This window comes from Macrosteles quadrilineatus, unplaced genomic scaffold (genome assembly GCF_028750875.1).
Source record: "Macrosteles quadrilineatus isolate MER2022 unplaced genomic scaffold, UCM_ALF_1.0 Scaffold_6__1_contigs__length_79288215, whole genome shotgun sequence".
NCBI classification, from domain to species: Eukaryota; Metazoa; Arthropoda; class Insecta; order Hemiptera; family Cicadellidae; genus Macrosteles; species Macrosteles quadrilineatus.
In genome coordinates, this window is record NW_026542599.1 from 70,360,692 (window position 1) to 70,378,875 (window position 18,184).

The 18,184-nt window shown below is 39.9% G+C and overlaps 1 protein-coding gene across 1 annotated transcript in view; it reads left to right on the forward strand.

The window, feature by feature from the left end:
* Nucleotides 1-141: 141 nt before the first annotated feature.
* LOC128997616 (uncharacterized) overlaps nt 142-18,184 on the forward strand; it is an 81,621-nt gene continuing 63,578 nt past the window's right edge. The window contains exon 1 of the mRNA XM_054423255.1: nt 142-259. The gene's annotated coding sequence lies outside the window, so the exon portion shown is untranslated. The remainder of the gene's footprint in view (nt 260-18,184) is intronic.

The following is an 18,184-nucleotide window of genomic DNA, read 5'->3' on the forward strand; positions in this document are numbered from 1 at the left end:
TTAACAAAATGTCCCGTACTTTCGAACAGGTTAAGGTTAGAAAGTGGCAAGCCTGCCAGAGCTGCGCGCGCAACTCCCCCCTCCATCTGCGAGTGGACTCGTCCACCTGTTGATGTTGTCTTCCAATCAAATCACAGTTCGCAAAGTTCGAGTTACTAAGTCTGTCGTCTGTCGGGTGTTGTGAATTTTATTTTGACAGATCGCGTTATTGTGTTAGGTGAAGTGTTTGTTGGATTCTCTATTTCATCTATTAACTACGGTAAGTCTTTCAAGTTTCTTTATAGAATAGTTTTCTGTTAATTCAGCGAGCAAACTTACGTTTGCAAAACCAAAACAGCCGACAGCAGGCTACGTTGGCCCGTTATATTGCACGCCAGTCGCTTCTTCGCTGCCCCGTTAATTATCGCATGTCTCAGATTTTCCTTGCAGTTCTAAGTTATTAGTTTAATACTCAATCAATGTTGGAACGTAACTAGTTGCCACTTTATAGATGCTTTAAATGACATTGTAACAATGTAAAGCGCGAAACACTTCTTGAGAGTTGGAGAACTTAAGAACAATAACCTACTAGCCTACTACCCACCCTATTATTGCCCTGTTCCTGTTGAAATAATGTTTGTGATTGAAAAATATGCCTACGCCTTCAGTTTTAAATAGTTATAACTTAAGTTATTTTTCGAAGGAAACTTATAGTCCCCGTGATTGGTAAACAACAACATTTTTATCAGTAGGGTAGGCTATCCAATTAGGGTTTAAATCTTGTAAAGCGGAATTTCTTTCTTTATTTCAATGGGATAACCGTAAGTATTTTAAGTTACCTACTAGTTGGAGTTTCAAATATGAACAGCATAGTACGATACAAGACATCAGTAAACAAACATAAGTTAAGGAGGAAATTAAAAAAAAATCAACACAAAGATTAGAGATATAAGTTACTGTACTTAGCAAGTTGTAAATTTAATAACAGTCAATACTTACATAATAACAATATATCAATAGTAAAGCATCTACATCATTAGCTTGAATTAAATATTAGTAGTGTACCTGTTGCTCGAATTCGAGCAATTGCGAAGTATTACAGCTAAAGGCGTTATTTTAAAACGAATAACAGTCATAATTTCCGATGGCTTTAAAAGAGTCGTCCCAAAGATTATAGAAATACTCACAATTTACATATAATCTTGATATAATCATATTTACATGTAAATATATTTTAAATATTTCATTTCAACCAAGTCAGTTTGTAGCACACTTTTCCTTAAATTGCAACAAAAATATTAACAGCAATTAAATTATCCAGCTGGTCATAATGTAAACAAATATGTTCTTCATAAGGATAACATGGGAACTTTAAAAGCCACTGGGGCAGAGCTCACGACTTTATCAAAAATGTAAGGTCAGTTTGTAAATCTACACACCTAGACAAAAATTTTGGTTTATAATAAGTAGGGTTAAATCTTAAAACGGAGAAGCCTACTGTTCACAAATTTTCATGTAGCGTATTAATAATATAGATAAAGTTATTGGATTAAAACAATAAATTTAAAGTAGGACTGTAGAAAATCTGCTTTAAACATCTAGCTAGGGCGATTCAACCAATCTAAAAGCCTTTAACTTTTCTCAGGATTGAACCGGCAACATTTGTTTACTAGGCGAGCACTATATACACTCAGCCATAGGAAATTTAAGTTGCCATCTTACAATCAAGACTTCTGGATTTAATGGTTACTTTACGTTGATTGCCCAATGTACTGAAAAGTCTGTAGCTTTTTGGTTTAAATCTGGACCCAGCTGTCATTAACAATCGATGGCCTCTTAAATTTGATCCTCAAGGTGTTACACCACAGCCACCTCTAATACATTAGAGGTGGCTATGGTTACACACATCACTCGCATAGTCTATACTCGGCTTACAAAAATCCTAAGCTATAGGCCTACCTCTATGCAAAAGTCAGAAATACTGCGTGAGCCTCCTACATTTTTTAAAAATGTCTTAGTGCGCTATCTATTTTGTAGTTCAGGATACTGCGTAGCTACATTCTTTTCATACCAAAACAAGTTCATTCTTAATCTCACATCATGAACATGCTTCCCTTGGAAGTTCGGTCATGAGAAATATCAGCAGCCTTTATGATGGTTTGAAACTCTACCCATTATGGTCCTAGCTTAGTAAAAAAGCTGATCTAAAGCTGGGTTTTCCTAGGCGCGGAGTCGGCCAGCGGAGAGCGGACAGCGGAGAGCGGACTCAGCTGGTCTTAGGTAATTTAATGTTACTGTTTTCCTAGCAGCGGAGCGGAATGCCATGTTAATTTCAATTCCGCTCTCCGTTGTCCGCTCTCGGCTGGCCGACTCCGCGCCTAGGAAAACCCGGCTCAGTAAAGCCTCGTTCACACGGGGCGAGTTTACACGCTACTCGCCGGCGTGTAAGAAGCCGGCGAGTTGGCGAGTGTGCTTGTATTCGTTCACACGGAGCTTGTCCACTCGCCAACTCGCAGACGTGTAGAAAGACGCCGGCGAGTCGGCGTGTGCGCTTGTAGTCGTTCACACGATGCTTTTTCCACTCGCTCAGTAGCTGGCTTGAACCAAATCCTCCAACATCTTTGAGTAACAAGCGCACAAGCACAAGCAACTGTGTTCACACTGGGCTACTTTACACGCCTACTCGCTCAAAAGCTGGCGAGTTGGCGTGTAAAGTAGCGGCACCGTCAACTTTTTCCAGAGCTTTTTTACAAGCAGCTTTTGAGCGAGTACGTCGTTCACACTGAGCTATTTTACTAGCTGCGTGTAAAAAAGCCGGCGTGTAGCTTGTAAACTCGCCCCGTGTGAACGGGGCTTAACAAATCCAAAAGGGTTTTCCATTCTTCACTTGTTCCTTAACTCAATGGGCCAAATTTTTCCAGTTGCATTCCCACATCAATTGTTAATAAATAAGCGTTACTCTTAAGAAATACTTTCTCTTGGCCTAGGTAGCTTTGGTAGCTGTTGTATTTGTAATAATTGACACCATGCAATAATTGACTTTGTGTTTGAGTTGTTGTACTGAGGGAGAAGGAAGTACTGTAGTGTAGAAGCCATACTATAAACCCTTCCAAATGTTTGGGTGCTTGCCTTAGTGGTTAACCGAGTAGAGAATTTTGCTTTTGTTCTGTACAAATTATTATACCTATAAAACACATTCTCACCCAACAATTGAATAATTTTTTCATTTGTAATGGTAAGTGTAAATCTGCACTTGAATCAGGCTATTTTTTTAATGTAATCGGCCATTAAGATAGATTTAATTGTTGTACAATTAGGTGTAAATTGGAGGAAAGAACATACAAAGGCACTTGAAAATTACCGATAGCTAATTTAGAGCTGGTTAGGGAAAGATTACCCAAAAAGTTGTTTTCCCTCCGATTGTACTTAAGAAAGTAAGTTGAAGTAATTAGGCACTCAAATCTCTAGGCTGCATACTAAATACTGTTTAATTATGTCAATATAGTGCTTACTTAAAGTCTTTTACTAATCTCAACTAATTTTCATCACATTGCAGTAATTTGAGAAAAAACAAGGGTTTACACAAACTGACATTTGACAGAACTTAACTAACTCTTTTTAAGAATCACAGAAATTAATAATTTTTTTTAAGAACTGTAAAAGAGGAGAGAAGAATTCCACCTACTCTGAAGTACCTATATACTGTAGTTTTTAGGGTGTGCGTGTGACATAACTATAAGGGAACAGGAATTTTGTTATTTTCAAAATCGAACATTTTATGTGTTGAAGCCAGGGTTCCTCCACCTGATATGTTACGTAAGATAAAAAATAATCTTTCTAGAGGAGAGAAAGCTTTGACATTTGCATCCCCAATCCGTTGAGTTTTGCTTTTGACTGTGGGTAGATCTAGATATTACATTTTCCGTGTTTAAGGTCTAACCAGTATCAGTCAGTAACTTACTAGTTTAAAACTTAAAGTTCTAGTGGTATATCAAAAAAGTTTTAATACGCCAAACTGTAAGTTTCTAAAACTTTTATTTCCCAGCAAATCTCAAGGTAACAACAACAACAACGGGAGAAAAGTATTCAGAACAGAATTCGTACAGTAGCACAACCTGGTCATTTATAATTATGCTTTTGAACACAATTTTCTCCAGTGGTCCATACAAATGCGATGCCTGCTTCAGTAGCTAAAAGTCAATTTTACTTTACCTATTGAGCTACTTTGTCAGTAAATAAGTAATTCTACAGATTATAGGAACGCATATCTATTTCGTATGGTTCCAGATAGGAATGTATCACAGACCCAAAGCATAATTCTAGATCAGCTGATCGGCTGAAGGTGTTTAGCATAATGTCACTTTCCAGCTGATTTTACGAGCAGGGTTGCCACCTCACACTCACGCACACCACTTTCCCTCGCCCCCAGGCCTTACACGCATTCCTCACCAAATTTACCTTTGTCCCTCATTTACATAAGGTTGTTTTCTAATTTCACTCTCAATGTCACCGCCATAAATCCAACGAACCCTCCCAGTGAAATCCTTCGCTTAGAAAATAGGCGCGGGATTTTACACGTGCTTTCTTAACTTTCTTTGGCCGTCTGTTTTTGTGTGAGTAAGTACTGTGTCTGTAATATGCTCCTTGTTTAAGTGATCGGTCGTATAGGTAATGGACATAGTTCCCTATCATTAGGAAAACTCATATTTTGTTTAAGAATGAGGTGAAGAATGCTGTCCTGTCATTAGAATGTTAATGTTATTATGGCCTATTTAAAAACACCTCGTTTGCTTGCCAACTATTCCAGGATTCAAACCATAAGATTGCGAAAAGTTTTTTTTACAAATGACGTTGACTCACCACCGGAAGTTGCCAGTATTGTTGCACTTCTGTCACGTTGCACAACCTGCTTCCGGTGATACAGTGATTGAGGTGATGATAAAGTGCGTTCACCTCTCGCTGAAAACTGGAGGCGCTGCGACTTTGGTGGTCTTTGGTGTCAGTGCGTAGTTTGGGTGATCAGAGGCGTTTAGAGCTCTGGAGGAGCTTGTGGTCTTTGGAATTAGGAATTAGGACTCTATCACTGAGCTAGACAACAGGGTCACTGAATGAGAATTGCGAAACGGCCGTCATTTATACTAGGGGATAAAGCACATTTTACATAGCCTAGTAAATTTGAACTCGGTGATAGTGGGATTGTACATAAATAAAACCAAATGAGCTGATTCCCCTATAGTTGGTAACAACCTAACAAAATTACAGCAACCCCATTTTCTAGCGTGCTGGAGGGTTTTTTTGTTTTGAGCTACTTTGTCCTTTGGTATTACATGGTGTTTGGGGTAGTTCGTTGTAACTTGAGTTGTTGAGGGAGGTGTTTCGTATTGTTGGAGGTTTTAGTTGAATTGATCCCGAATACCCTCCCTCTTCGAACGTAATGGCTTCAGAATCTAGATGCCCAAATTTTGAACGCTCCACCACAGAATGGTAGACTGTACTGTTTATTCTGTAGCTGCACTGTATTGGTAGGGAAGTGTTTAAATCCTAACAATGATTCAGTCACACAATGTACACGCGCTAACCCATAGTGATGAGTGTTGGGCGATCCCTACCTCGCCCACCGTAATGGTTTTTGAAACGGCAATTGTTAACAGTTCAGTGTAGCGGTCAGGGTGTGGAAATTCCTTCCTGACCCGGAATATGGTTTTTGTTTTTAGCTAGGGCAATGAATCCCGTGGCTGAAAATTAATATTCCGCTGAGAAATGATTTTACTGTGGTTCATGCATGGGTAAAGTTACACTAATGTGACAATACCTCCACTAAGATCCATATTTAAATCCCAAAGTACCCATGAACTTTTGAGAAAACTACAAGTCACACCCCCATAAACCACATATTAAAATGTTCGTCATGACGAGAAACCTTGCGCAAAACTATCCATTATTTCATAAATTGCCCTTTAAGGTCGTAATTCCTTTCTAAAGGCAACTTTCTATATAACTAATGTTAAAAATGCCTCAGCTGTACTTATTAGTTTGTTATTCTTTCAATTTTTTACCTTACTAGCTGTTTGCCCGTTCTACGTACGGGAATCTTGTAGTAAGTTAAAACCTTATATTCAGAACATGAGTTGGTTTGCATATTTAGTGTGAATTTTTTTCCAGATATGATGGCAAAACGATAACTGTTTAGGAATATATATAAACCTTCTCAAATACAATATCTGACAGTTTCAAAGCCAAAACAAATTCTTCGCAATTAAATGTCACTCGATCGTGTTAGTCCATATTTTATATCTAACGATGAAAGGAATTGCTTTACAGTATAGACCTATGAGGCATAGCCCTAAGGTAGGCCTGTAATTGAAAGTTACTTTTCCTACTGGTTAAAAGTTGTTAAAAAACTACCTCAACCTCACAACTGCACACTTTATTCGGGTTAAAATTTTCATTAACAATGGTGCTCTTGTCTTTTCCACGAAAAATAACGACATTAATGCGTTACCAATAGACATGCACACACAAATACAGAATTGAGTCCACACAACATTTTGGAGTCCAGACAGAAAACGCTAAAAATTATACATTAAGACATCGATTATTTTCTGATTAAAGACAACACTGTAAGGATGAGCACAATACAGTGGTTAGTGAGCATACATGGAGGTCAGTAGAACGCATAACATCGTGTGACCAATTAACATCAAGTCACTGACCAGAACTCGTGGTCTACATGGCTAACCATACTGTAAACCTGGTTGTGAAATATCAAAAGCAAGTTGCAAGGGTTTGGAGGACTCTTTGAAATTTGTTTTTAAAATTATTAATTAACTTGGTATGTTTGTCTTCTTTGTTGGACGATGTCGTTGACGTGTGTCTTAGGTCGTGCATTAATTGCGCCAAAGAGTTCCTTAATTGCGCCAAGCCCAATTCGGGTAGGGGTAGTTGCCGGCAGAAGGAGTTTCCTAGATTACGTGTCATCCTAATCTAACATAACCTAACCTACTAAATTATACATACAAAGAGGGCCGCCACTTGGCGCAGTCAAGGGACGTATCGGGAGTCTCCCTGGAGTAGTTGGCGCAATTCAGGAATATCCGACTACCTGACTAGGTCAGTTGGTGCAATTAATGCCCGTCCGTGCCTTACGATTCGGTAAAGTAGTGTTCCATTATTAATTATTATTCATCAGGGAACTGGATCCAGTAAAGGCTCCACACACTACACAAACTATAGTCTGTATGATGGGGCTCGTCTCCTGACTCTTCGTCTACCAGTACCAGGTACTGGCCTGAGCCTTAGTTATAATTACAGAGAAGTTGAATCTTACTTCTCTGTGAAGAAGCCTACATAAACATCCAACTGTTCTCTCTAAACCAAAATACTGTAATGTATTTGAAAAATCACTTTTGGGAAAATATATTTCACAAACATTTCACTTCATGCTGGTTGAAAATCAGTTCGTGAAAGGTTTCCAAAATAACATTCCTCAAACAGATCCCATCTTGTATTCCGCTACAATCAACGTAGCACATCGTGCGGTAATCAGATTTTACCTTGTTCGGAGTAGGCCTACTTCTCGTCCCATATTTGTTTGGACCTCCGTGGCGATGGAGAGATCATGTTTCAATTACTTTTGTAGCGCAATAACGGCTATTGCAATACAGTAGTTTGGCTTGCGGGCGCAACAGATGGAGGAGGGTCCACATCTGTTCAGATTAAAATCTTAAGCCCCCCTCGATGATAACGAGATAATGATAGGTATCATGAGATCCAGGCACTGCTCCAAAAGGCATAAATAATTTCGGAATAATGTCTATGAGAGTTACGTTTTTTGCAGCAAAGCCGTGAAACTTATATCATGCGCTGGTCAGATAAGTCCAAGGGCTCTTCAAAACAATCATGTTTATTTGGATTGGTATTTGGTTTTATGTTTTGGGTTTGGCTTGTCCTAATTGTTTCGTATTCTTAGCAAACGTTTCTGCATCCCCATGATTTATAGTTTTATCATAACATCGTGTGTTCATATACGGTTCTTAACTGTAGGCCTAGCATTTGTGTGATGGAGATTTCACGAAGTTCTTTTCGCATCTTGCACTTGCCTGAGACGAGAGTTTTACTTTGGTAATGTGTGTACATGCATGCCAAAGGGCCCTAAATCTGGACAATGAACTGGTCTACTGGTAGAGCGTGGGACTTCGGACCCTAAAGTCACGGGTTCAAATCCCGACAATCACATCTAAGTGTTAATTCCTTGACCCCCTCTAGACTTAGCCTGAAGTAAAAAAAACGTTCCCAGTCTAGAGCGTATGTATTGTCCTAGGACAACAAACGGCCATCTGCTATGCGTTTTGTATGGTAAGTCCATTACAGGTTGAGTTTAATTGGCCTTCTTGTTTAAAATACTTACTCGACTTTAATTTCCAAAGCAAAAGAACGGAGCACAGCCGAGAATAGTCTGCCTGTCCACATCATTGTACTTCATAGTGAGAACAATGTTAGGGCGTTTGCCAACTGTATGGTGTTTGATATTCTACCGACGACGTTGATACTGTTTCCGGTGGCAGCTTCCTTCCTCTCTCGTGCACAAGGACCGCTGATGAGAGGAACCGGAAGTCTTGTTAGTGATGAAGTGTTTTAACTCATGAATCTGTTAACGTCGAAATTGTTGCCCTTGTAATAAATTAAAATACAGAGGAGCATGTGGTAGAGATTCTCCGCCATGGTCTAATTTGAACGTAACGAGTGATGAAGAAAAGGTTCGAGATTTTAAGAATAACTAAAAACCTGTGAGGATGATCGGGAATTTGAGTTTAGAGGACCCAGTGAAAGGTCTAGTCCAATGAGTAAAAAAAAAATACAATGAGATCTCCCACAGCCCTCAACATCTCGAATGGGATTATGTGTAAGCCTACACAATCACTAAACAATACGAGTAGTTTTTATTTTCATTGGGTAGCTGAGTGGTTATAGTGTTCGCCTTACAACCAAAAGGTTGCCGGTTCGAACCTCAGAAACATATGTAGCTTTTTGATGGTTAGAAACTGGACCCAGCTGTGCTTGATCATTGGGCCTTTAATAAATGGCTCTGACTAATAAAACAGCTGGTCTAAGCCAGTAGCAAATTTACAACTCATATTTAGGTTAAAATACGCAACTAGGTAGCGTTTCCACCTCGACTGGTCAAAGTAATTGAACATTCATATTTTCACACAGAACTTGAAAACCTTTACACCATAGGCCCTATCCTTCATCTCTGTTATTTGAGATTCGAAAAAAAAACTCGTTTAATCTCGGGTGTTCCGCAAGGATGATTGATTGAGCCTACTTTGATGCAAGTTTTCCAAGAAAACGTTTGAATTCTGCAAAAGGGCATTAAACCTTTACACCATTGCTTTCCTCTGCAACATCTGAAACTACCGAACGCTCGTTCAAGCTCGGGAGTGCCGCAAGGTAGTGTGATAGGACCCACTTTGATTGACGGCATTGTGCAAGATTTCGCACGATGCTGAGTTTTTGCACTCGCTCGCGTGGAAGGAAAGTGTGTTAGCAACATAACCACCGCGCATGCTACAGACTGGGCTGTAGTAATTAACCTTAATTGTTAATTGTCGGTCAGTGACAATTGTCTATGTGGTTAAGTTTACTATTCTGTGAAATAGGTCCAATCTACGTGCTCTTGACTTTTATTATACCAGATTTTCCATTAGGAAGTATGCCTATGAGGCGAATCAAATTCTTGATGACAGTTGTGAAACCCTGTATAGCTAGGGCATTCTGATTCTACAAACGTAACCCTTTTGAAAAAGTACAGTATACTAGCCTATATATAGTAGCATGAACTCCCAAAACTTGTTTCTCAAGGCACTTTGTTTGTGAGTAATGCGGTAGTTACGAATGATTTTAGCATGTTGTAGAGGTATGACTTATTAAGCTGAAACCGGTTGACAAAATATTCCTCGTGAGCCTCTTTGACTCTTGGTTGGTCGAAGGAAATGAGTTGCTCCTTCCTAAATTACGTCGGAGAAATCCCCTACTTGGAAATCTGAAAGTGTAAATACTCGTTATGTAAACAGTTTGAACAGATGTCGAGTCGTTTGCCTTTAAGCGCACAAGCCGAAGATAATTTTCCGTCATAATTTGGCCGCGACACGGAAGCCTCGTGTGTCTCTGGATGCGCGTGCTGGAAGCGCAATAATTTGATGCTGTTACGTTGGCAACAGTTACGTGGTTGTGGAACTAATTAACGACACCTTCTCATGCAGACTGCGGTAGGTTGGTATCTCTGTATCACACGGGAATGGGAACATGCGATGAATAGCAGGTAATGAGAGGCAAAAATGCAGTTTGTGTCAAAATAGTGGAGCTTGGGTGTTTGGTTTGAGGTTTTAGAAGCAAAGATGAGATTGAATGCTGACGATAGTTCAATTTCGAAACTCAAAATGTCTTAAATTTTAGGTAGTTCTGAGTTAGAATAGAATAATACACGTCAATGCGTGTATTTTAAGGTGAAGGATGAGTTTTGTAAGAATTAGAGGACAGTTTAGTCACATAAGATTCTTAAGTCAGGGTCATGTATTAAAATGCAAATGATCAAGGACAGCTGTTCGATGGTTGGATCAGCTGTTGGATTAAGCGACTGAGTACTTTATCCACTTGGCCATCCAAATGTTGGCGGCTTCACACCTCAAGAAGTTCCAGAATTTGCAAATTTCCTGCTACAATGCTCAAATGTTGGGGAATTCTTGATCTTTTGGCTGCACTAATTGTCTGAGCACCCAAATGGTTATAGTGCTCGCCTATAAAGCTGAAGGTCGCTGGTTCGATTCCAAGCAAGTTCGTTACTGGACCCAGATGATCGGGATATCCATTAATTATGCTGTCTGACAAAACGTTAGGCAGTTACAAGACCAGGGTTTGGACCGTTCCTAAAAAAGTTTAAAACGCAAATGGTATAGCACACAAAACAAAACAGAAAATGTACCTCTTGGTGTGTAGTGTAGGGCCATGAATTAAGTAAGAATTACATAGTCTATGTCGACGGCCCTCTCTTCTACTTTGACCAGAAATGATTGAAAACAGCTGTTTATCACCTGTTAATTCAACAATTTCCTTTATTCTTCACCCAGTGTTTGGGAGCCACATTCTAACTTCTCTTCCACTTTGACTAAAAATGATCGAAAACAGCTGTTTATCATCTGTTAATTGAACAATTTCCTTTACCGGCGTTGTTTGGGTGCCACATTCCGACATCCCTCTCTTCCACTTTGACTAAAAATGATCGAAAACAGCTGTTTATCACCTGTTAAATGAACAATTTCCTTTACCGGCGTTGTTTGGGTGCCACATTCCGACATCCCTCTCTTCCACTTTGACTAAAAATGATCGAAAACAGCTGTTTATCACCTGTTAAATGAACAATTTCCTTTACCGGCGTTGTTTGGGTGCCACATTCCGACATCCCTCTCTTCCACTTTGACAAAAAATGATCGAAAACACCTGTATGTGTATGTCACCTGTTAATTCAACAATTTCCTTTATTCTGTACCTAGCGTTGTTTGGGTGCCACATTCCGACGCCCCCTCTCTTCCACTTTGACAAAAAATGATCGAAAACAGCTGCTAGTCACCTTTTAATTCAACAATTTCCTTTAGTCTTCACCCAGCGTTGTTTAGGAGCCACATTCTAACTTCTCTTCCATTTTGACTAAAAATGATCGAAAACAGCTGTTAGTCACCTTTTAATTCAACTGTTTCCTTCATTCTTCATCCGGCGTTGTTTGGGCGCCACATTCCGACGTCCCTCTCTTCCACTTTGCCCCGACATGATCCAAAATCCAATCCAATTACTGAGCCGCGTCGGACACGTTGTAGTGTGGGAGGCACAATTAACGCGGCTTTCTCCGATTGTTCGCGGGGAAAGCAGCCGGAAGCCCGTCCTTGTAGTCTGATACGGCGGGTCTACAGTCTAGGCTGATTAATGTTCCGTCATCACCGTCAGACGTCTGTCAGATGCCAGTGACTTGGGGGTTTGTAGTGAACGTGATTCCTTAGTTGGCGGAAAGTCATGTGGATATTTTATAGGTCTAAATTTATCAAACCCAACTTTCATCTTCATTGCAAAATGAGCTGTTAAAATGTGTATTCGATCTCAGCATAGAACTCAGAAGACGAGTTTTTTTCTCTAGAAAGATCCCAACTGTCACGCGTAGCATAATTTTCAGAGATTCTTTTTCTTTTATTTATTTAAGGCCCTGGTTTCAAGGAGCCTTTAATTTGTTTTTCGCTTGTATAAAACAACCCTTAGTCATAGAGGTTCATCAAAGGTTTGTTTTTCCGGGTGTCCATATTTTTAAACCACAATTTCAGTAAGCAGTACAAGAAGTCAATAATTTCTGGGATCTTTAGTTTCCGAGACACTATTTGTAGAGGCCCATCGTTCCATAAAATCCACATATGGATCCACTACTTCAGAGATCATAGTTTTTTCAGGAGTTTCATTGCTACCAAACAAGTCCCAAAAATCCATATTTTCAGAGATCATAGTTTTCGAAGTCAGTCTTTTCTGAGAGTGTCAGAAATTCATAGTTTCATTGGTCCATCGTTCAGAGATCTGCCGCTTCAGAAGTCAACCAATCCAGTAATCAATGGTTTCAGATACCATAGTTTCAGGATTCTATCGTTCAGAGATCCGCGGTTGCAAAGATCCATGACCGGGACATGACCGGAGATGCGGCCCGCGGATGAAGAAACAACATGACGCAACTCACTAGCCATCTCACCACTCTACTCGCCGACAAACGGGGAAAGTCCAGGGTTGATGGGCAAGATGTGTCGTTTGTTTTACTGTCAATCTGCAGTGAAAGTGTTTTCCTGGACATCAGTCACCTCCATATGTGAGGAGATGGATCTCATCCTGATGTATGAGCAGAGAGTGATTTATGTGTCGTATGAAGGAGCATCCAATAGAACGACTAATAAGTTTGTTACATTTTTGAAATCCTAGATTAATAGAATGCTTTTCACCTTGAGAAAAGATTTGGGTTTCATGATGTTTCAAATCGGATAATTTACAGATTTTTGGACACATTTTGTCAGATTTTTAAACATCGTCACAAAGGTCCATATTTTCTGAAAGATGTATCGTTCGAGATGTTCATAGCTTAAAAATTTACGATTTTAGATATACACCGTTTAAGTCAATCGTTCCATGGATCGGTGTATAAAATGCATAGCTGCGTATAGGGAGTAATGATCACATCTGACAATTTTTTAAAATATGTAATGAAAAATTAGGACTAGCAGGTTTCGCTAACTAAAGACCTTCGTACCACCTTAAAATACTTGATACCAAGATTTGCCCCCTTCACATTACATTTTTAAAGTGCTATCTACATTATTTATCTTCTAATCCCTGCATTTCCCGCAATAAGGATACCATTTGAATTGTTGAATTGTTTGAATTGTCACTGTTTTATGGTTTATATTTTCCATTAGGGAAAGAATCGTATTCCTTTTAGAGACTAGCCTTTATGGGCCAAGGTCGACAAGAGAAGGAAATAAAACATCGATAGCCTCTCGTAAGAGTTTACGAGACTACAGCAAAATCTATTCATTATCAAATGCGTCACTGTACCAGGCCAGCTAATGTTATATTTCCCGGAGACGTTTGGCGCCACTTATCACCTGTAATGGCGGGAAGGACGCGGATTATCCGCGGGAAAGCAGGAAAGTGTGCCAGGCGGTCATCCAGGGACTGTGGAACTGCAGGACGCCGGGAATCTGGAACTAGGAACCTGGATTGTGAACTATGCGTACCAGAATCCATCGCGCGAGAGTGAAGTGGATCTAAGCCGTTCTGTAGGTTATAGAGTTCAGTTTTGAAGATTTGTTTACTCTTGGGATTTTGAAAAACAGTTTGTCTTAGGCTAATACTGTATTTTGTGGTATTTGTGTTCGGATTCCCGGAAAATAGTTATGCAATGCAGTCAACAAAGGACGAAGAGCAATTTCTGGGTAGTCGATTGGAGTGTTTAACTTTAATTTTCAAATCTGATGGGTGCTGGTTAGATTCCAAGCTATTTAGGTTCTGGATCCAGATGCCATTTGTCGTTTGATTGTTCATTAATTGTAATGATGCTATCTAACAAAACTTCGACGTTAGATAGTAAGGCAATGTTCTTGTCAATTCCTTCAAAAACTTGTAAAAATGCCTAAGAACTCAAATAACTTATGCAACACGGGGAAATTTTACAGTTACTCATATCAAGATAAAAAAAACTTGATTGAATGAACCCTTTAGAAGACACTTTCCCTAGATCTGATTTTTAACTATAACCTTTACAACGACATTGGACGATTGTTATGTCTTGGTATTTTTAGTAGATTAAACGTTTATTTCATTCCAAACCCGTCCCAGGATCACAAATCATCCTCGCAAATCAACGATAACATGGTTTAGTTCACTACGCAAAAGATCTGATTACTGCTTCCCAACACTTCGCACAACCTTACACGGATTAAACGAATGTACAAGTTAGCGTAAACCTCCACCGTATTATTACGGACTGACCGTAGGTTCCTCAACATTTAGCAGATGGATATCTGAAAGATCTGCTGGCCAAATTAGCGGTCCGGGGCTGCTAATTGTTGGGAACACTTCCCTGAGACGCTGGGAACTCCTGGGACCGTTTCACAACCTTGGAGTCTGCAGTCTCAGTCGTCTGTCACGTGGTCACCTGACCGTGTCCTGTTAGTCGGGTAATCATCCTGAGGGAAACGTCATACTCCGACTATTGGTTTCAGAGACGAGAGGAGTGGTGGTTCATGAGTTGACTCACAAGGATGAGTAAAATCGCTGGAGTTGAATCGCAAGACTAAGTAGATTCACAAGGGCGAATCGAATCACAGGAGTTATTCGGCTCACAATGTTTGGTCTAATCAGAAGAGTATCGTCTTTTTCAAGATGACCCAAAAGGTTAGTCAAAACACAGGAATCAGTCGTCTCACAAGGAGTGAAATCACTAAAGTTAGTCGACTCGCAATTGTTAGAATAGAAGGCCTAGACAAAAGAGAGGTACCTCATGTGATTTGACTTACCCCGTCTCGTCTTCAAATGAGGTAGTCGACTCACAAGTCACAATCACAGGGCAATGTCAATCGGCTCTCAAGGTTTTGACAGACCACAAGAGTTAGTGAGCACAAGAGTACCACAATTAGGTACTACGGAGTCTTGGTACCAAATCTTCAACAGCCACCTTCCAGCCATCTTCAATATGCTTGGTATCGGTAACCACGGATGTTGCTTTTTACCCTAAAAATGAAATGTTTTCTCATATCTGTGTTCTTTGAGCTATCTTCCTCCCGTAAATAGTCGAAGTTTCATAAATCACCCATCTGACGAGAAGCCAATTTTCTACCCAAAGATGGTTTAATTTCGCTAAGGGATTCTTTCGAGGTTGGAATAACTTTTTCATATCTGAGCTTACTGCAAGAAGGTGACGCAAACCCTTACTAGAAAACAGCAGCTCAACGATTCGTCTTACAGCATTTCCAGCAGGATTGGCTGGTATACACAAAACAAGTTAGGCAACACTAAAATGGCTTGTCTTGAACTTCTGTACAGAGTTACTTTTTACTCATTGGATCCACGTTTGTCTTATCTTAGTTGACACCAGTACTCTGTTCCTAGTAATCCACTACAACTTCTTCACGGTGAAAACAATGGACAAATCATACAGTTTTGGAATTGAACATTCGTCGAATTTTCGTGTGGTAATCCCTCAAGTGCCGTTGCTCAATATCGACAATCGACCCCGGGCGCGAGTGAGTGGCGAAGAGATGGCGAGTGCTGGTGGATTGCCTCATAACAGGTTTGGCTATACCCCAGTCCCACTGCTCTGGCCATTCGCCAAAGCTGTCAGCGTTATTACGGGAATGGAGGAATCCGTCGGTAATTTGTCGGTAAGTCGGTTATTCGTCGGTAATGTAGTAATTCGTCGGTAAGCTGTGATTTGGGTGCGGAAGCGAAGAATGGAAAATTGACTGGTGGAATGTCGGTAACGGGACATCAAGATTTGAACACTTTGGGACTATTTATGAGGTTTGCGGAGGATCTTGCTTTAGGTAAACATATAATTTCAATTGGGGAACCAATATACATCTGACAAAATTAATGATCGTCTGAAGTGCATATTGTGAGATCGTAAAAACGGGTGCACAACTAAATCCAACTTTTTTGCTTCTCTCTGTCCAACTGACAATGATCAATAGAGGAAGAATAAGTCACCATGTAATGATAGTTTTTGTAGTTACCATCTTTCTGATTGATTGTTTCAAGAGACTTAGGTAAAATAAGTTCTTTAGGTTTCTTTCGATTCGATTTTCTTCTCTCGTAAAGGTCGCCTTGAAGAATAATAACATAAAACAGATATTTAGGCTCCAGTGAGGTAGATGAGATTTCGGAATGTTTTCGATTCTGTACGAAATATCTTTACTGAGGTTACTTTATCAGTTAGTCACAAAGATTTTGATTCAGTTTGGATTATATTTGAATGGGCAATTTGGATTTTTTTCTATTATGAGTGAAGTATATTCCTTTAAAAAGTCAGGGAACTATAGGATCTATTGACTAAATTGAAGAGTGAAGTAGGTTTCGCTAGGCGGGTAAATTGAAATTTTGTGTCCGGAAAGGGGATAAATTGTGATTTCGTTGTCAGAAATGTGCACATAAGTGCGGTTACATTGGCTGAACTTTATGATAGAATAATACCATTTTGGCCGAATTCCGTGATAAAGTTTGATTTCGTCTACTGAACCGTGTGATATGCCCGATACGGCACTACGCTCGAAATCTCCCAATAGTAACTCTCTCCAGGAAAGTGCAGCAATTCAGTAGTCACTCATTACGGTTACAAGTGATCGAATATTACTGTCTCAAGTTGAGGAACCTTTCCCCGTCCGTCGTGAGGTACTCTAAAAGAAGGAGCTTTCATAGTAAAACGCCCCTCCAACAACAACTATCTGTATCAAATTCCCCTTTCTCATGGGAAAACCTCGGATATTCAATGGATTCAAACATAGTAAACCTCAGAATGTTAGCAATTTATTTATTTTACAGAATTTGTACACTCCTCCCCAAATGCGTCAATGACGTAAATTACAATTTTTGACTAGCCTAGTTTTTACGGTTTGCAATTGACTTTTAGCTACTGATGATACTGATGTAGCCTGGCCTTCTCTAATCCCATCATATTACGGACCAGCTCTTTTCCATTGTTTTCATCGAAACAATTAGCCTAACCTAGTTAAATGAGTCACTCTTATTGTCAATGATCACAATAGTCAATGGTTCTGCGGTCAGGATTGTACTCTCTCTTATTTTTCTATCCTTTATAGAAATATTTTAAAGATTTGTATCCGTAGTACAATGTTAATTCGCATTCAACCCAATTGCCTTGGCATAGACTTGGCCAGTATCTTTGACTATTAATACTAGTCAATGGCACTATATAGATTGGATTGGTGGAACAGCCCAGAAAGAAAGAGGTGCCTTGTTAATCCTTTTTACTGTCAAGAACTAGCATATTCATTTGCGTGGGTTGTCAGAAGAAAACAGACCAAACTTCTTCCAAGCTCTGAAAGCTCCGGTATCCGTGTTTCCAACTAGTTAATCCCAAGGTTTGCTGTTTACATCGTCTGATTTACCTGTCTCAGCGTAGTTGAGGTTCCCACAGCCGTGTTCCGCATACTCCTCACCGTCCTTGGCCTGTTGTCGTGCCGATGGAGGCCTTCAGGTGGCAAATGCCGCGATCTGTTGGTCGCCACTCTCCGTGCTGGTGAAGTGTTTACATTGCTATACCAGAGAATGTTACATCGAGATACTCGAACAAGTGGGTTAAGGAGGCAAGATGGGTGCGAAATACTTGAAAATACCACAAGAGCAGTGTTGGCTTGTCAATTCAAGTTTGAAGATACCACTCAGATTTGTAATCCGACTCACCTGGGTGTGTTCCTTAAGGCGAAGACGAGTGATAATGGGGTGAATAGAAGAGAGGATAGGGATTTGTGCAATAAGCTGGGGTATCAACTCAAAATCTTTCGCGTAAGAAATGTGGAAGAAAATTGGATGAAACTGGTTGCTTTGCCATGTTTTATTGTTCAGCGGAAATCTTTTGGCTGTTTTGATGCTTAGTAGGTCTTTAGAATGA